The sequence below is a fragment of the Sinocyclocheilus rhinocerous genome, unplaced genomic scaffold, assembly GCF_001515625.1.
Source record: "Sinocyclocheilus rhinocerous isolate Xijiao unplaced genomic scaffold, SAMN03320098_v1.1 scaffold860, whole genome shotgun sequence".
NCBI lineage: Eukaryota > Metazoa > Chordata > Actinopteri > Cypriniformes > Cyprinidae > Sinocyclocheilus > Sinocyclocheilus rhinocerous.
In genome coordinates this window covers 803204-807402 of record NW_015638565.1, presented here as the reverse complement: position 1 = coordinate 807402, position 4199 = coordinate 803204, and positions in this window count along the sequence as shown.

Below are 4199 nucleotides of genomic sequence, written 5' to 3'. Positions count from 1 at the left end.
GTACTGCACAGGGCTCCAGTGTGCGACCAAATGGGCGCATTTTGAGATCATTTTTTCTGCCGGTGTGACTAAATTTTGTGTGCGGTCGCACTGGCGCAACCACCACATTGTTTAACTCATAAGTGCTGCATTTCTGTTGCATGTGAGAAACATCAAACAGCAAACGAAACTGAAAGCATAATGAAACCGCGCAACTCGTTTGAGCTGCGCAGCGCTTCGAGTGTAGAGCCTGGTTTATACTCGCCGCGTCAGGAGTGCGAAGCTGCGTGTAGAAAAAATTATGACTCTGTAGCTGTTAATGCCATACTTTTCTGCATTTCTTCTTACATGCATGTTACTTTTGACTGTTTTCTCTTGTTTTAAATAAATATTTACCTTTGATTGTCATTCTGTGTGTGTAAAAGTGATTTTAAAATGAACAAGATTTGTAGGTTTAATGTCTAGCTCGATTTGGGTTCATTTTAGCCTAGCAGTGTAGTAATTTTAAACCATAAAAAAGCAACCCAGCATGCTGGGTCAAACAAAATAACCCAACTTGTTGGGTTAAAACAACCCAGCGCTGGGTTCGTCCCTTTTTGACCCAGTGCTGGGTTGCCAAAATAACCCAAATTAGGTTGTTTTTAACCCAGCCGGTTTTAGAGTGTTGGTAAAAACTAATTAAACATCCATGTTGGTGGCCTTGCACACATTCTAGATGTGGCAGCTGTTTCAGAGGCATTACCTAATTTTCCTACGTTGAAACAGTTGTATTTTGTGGCAGGAACAATATACAACTGCTAAGACTCAGCGGGGTATCTAGGGTTGAGTTGAAAGAACATACAGTACACATGCATTTATAGAGCCTACACATTCATATATACACACACACAAGATGTGCAGATTTTCCAGACTCACTAGCATTTAGAGGTCAAAAGAGTTTCGTTTTCATGCAGAAGTTGATTCTGTGTGGTTACGTGTGACTAATGTTACAAGTGCAGGCTGAATTTGTTCAACGCGTAGATCAGGGGTGCCCAACCCTGCTCCTGGCGATCGACTGTCCTGCAAAGTTTAGCTCCAGCTCTACTCAAAGACACCTGCCTTTAATTAGGGTTGGGCACCCCTTGCGTAGATAATGACTGGATTCAAAAAGATTAGTTGAAAATTAACCTTTATTTATATATGCCACAATCTGGTGTTTGCTCATGACATTTCTGTCCATGGACAAAAAATTGCAAAAAATGCAAGGTTGCATTTCATAGGTGTACAGTATCTGGTCTTTCTTCCTTGGTTACTTTAAGGAAATAAGTAAACGAGTGCAACAGTGTCCGCTCACTTTTTAGCAGTCTTTTTTCCAGAACTATTTTTGCCTTTAAATTTTCAAGCTTTCAAGTTTTTATTTGAAGCAAAAAGTAGGGCTGCACGATTAATCGAATGCGATTGTCATGCGCATTTTGATAGTAATGCCGGTTCTGTAATCAGCAGTAAATCATCATCACGTGCTTTCAGATGGAGCAGCATTTACTACACATAGCCGTAGCATTATAAATATACTTTATTTTAATGAAAATTATAATAATAAGAACTCAGATAAACCGTATATTGCCGTAGTCGTGTGTTTATTAGTCACGTTGAATCAATGAAAGCTGTTGAATCTTCTGTTTATTCAGCTGCAGCGATAGGCATTTTCTGGGTTTCTTCTGCGAGGCATATTTGGAGTTTCAGCGAGAGAGCGCCCTCTGGCCTTTGGATGGAGATTACTGCTGATCACAGAACCGTGCTTCACTGAAAGAAACGCATGACAATCGCAGCTTCTGTCGAATCGCGATCTCGATTCCATTTCGATTCATCGTGCAGCCCTAGCAAAAAGTATTTGAAAATCATACAAAACGACAAAGACACAAGACTGTGTACTTCACACTTTAATGAGGCAAAGAACTACAAGCCCATAAAATGCAAATGACAGTCAAATAATATGAAGAAATATAAATATATTCATTGAAAAATAGTAATTATATATATAGAAACAATGTATTTTATGTTTATTGCAAAATATACACATTATACATAGAAATATTTAAGTTGTTTTAGAGTGCAGATGACTTTCCGTCATTTGCAGTGCTTCGTGGGCGCTAAAGAGTTCTTTAAGCGTGATTTGCTTGTTTCGATTTTCCAATTAGTGGAGATTTCTTTGCAGAAACACAGGTAATGTAGTTTTTCAACAGGAATTCCACCGGTGAAACATGACTATTTAAAATAATCAAGAGCTGATGGCTTCAACAAACGCATATGCCATAGCTTAACAACCTCGTAGCTCACAGTAGGTCTCTCTTTATAACATATACAGGTTATCATTCAAAATCAATTCTGCTATGGAGAAAATGAATGGGTTTTTTATTTCTAGAACCCAGCTGTTGCACTCTATTGACCCTTCACTAAGCTACGCTGTGTTGGTTGCTGTTGCTCAGCCAGACAAGCTTTACACAACATGCCAGTAAACTGGAGATTAAAATGACACTTTCAGTTAAATTTGTTCATTAAAAAAATATATTTCATGTTTTAGACTATATCTGTAAAAACTGTCAGATACTCTCATTACATTAGGAAAGAGAAAAGGCGGAAGGAAATAGTTGCTCGAGTAGGAATGGTCAGTAACGTTTTTAAGCACAACAAAAATATATATATAAATAAATAAAATAAATAAACAAACACAAGACCACCCAAGATAATATCAATGAAACTGCATCTTAAACTACATACAGACTAAAATACAGATTCTCCACAGATTTAATTTAATTTAATTGAAAAATGACGGACGGCAACGGTTGCTAGGGTAGAATTGGTGGGCAACATTTTTAAGTCAGGGCTTATCAAAGTGTCACTGATTGGTTTGCACAATGCACAGATTCAAAAGAACTAACGTTAAATAAACACAATGACCATCTCAGCGTACTAAACTGGTATTATGACCCTTAAAGTGACTGTTGACTCAGTCAACCACTTTCCTACACAGCTGTGGAAAGAAATAATTCACCCCAAAAATCAACATAAAATAAACATTTATATAATTTTTACTTACCCTCGTGGTGTTCCGACCCAGCATGATTTTCTGCCTTTCGTGAAACACAAAGGATGTCAGTAAGAACGTCATTAGGCATATTTTCCATACAGCGAATGTGGTAATCCGTAGTGTTTTAAAAGTCAAGGTCATAATCTATATTCATAAACTGATAAGTATAAACATAATCCATATGCGGCGGTGAGCAATATTCCAAGTGTTGTGAAGTCATACAATGTTTTTGTGTAAGGAACAGAACAGACTGAAATATAAAATCTACTTTCCCCTGTACTTTCAAATATCATTCGCGTTCAAATTAAATAATGGCGCCGGATGCGCCGCTAGATTTGACGTCATTGACGCCAAATGTCATTGGTTCTCGTGTGTCATGTGCCAGGCAGTAAACGGATTGGCACGCAAAACCAGAGAGAAAATAGTGAGTATGATTTAAATGTCCGTCTGTATACATAAAAGTAGCCTATCGTATAACTTATGAATATTTTTCTCAGGTACAGATCACTGTTATGATGCATATTTCTTTTTTAGCATTTAAAGTCACCATGAAATCAAAATGGAAAATTCTTATTTTTTAATGGAATACTGTAGTGTTTATTATAAATAATTTATCCGTGCACTTCATTATTTTTTTTAAATTCATGTGCCCTCATAATCTTTAAAGGGGTCATATGATGCGATTTAAAATTTTCCTTTCACTTTGGAGTGTTACAAGCTCTTGGTGCATAAAGAAGATCAGTAAATTTGCAAAGACTAAAGTCTCAAATCCAAAGAGATATTCTTTATAAAAGTTAAGAGTCAGCCACACCTACCTAAAACGGCTCGTTCTAACACGCCCCCACATACCTACGTCACTACTAAGTTTGATCTCGTACTGTATCGCGTACCTTGTCAGTGTCGTGCGCTTTGCTTGGCCATTTGTTGTGATAAACAGGAAAGTGTGTCCAGCTGAATTCAATTTGAATTTGTTAGACGAATATAAAAAGCTTAGTATACCGCGGCAGCCCTCGTGTGAAGACCGAAGAGTGTAAAGAACATTGACTCTACCGTTTGACTCCACCGAGCAGGGACACCGGCAAGGCATATAAGTATCGCTTCTGAATCATTCTCTTTCCTACTACTTGTTCCCCTTCTGTTTTCAGTTTTTATA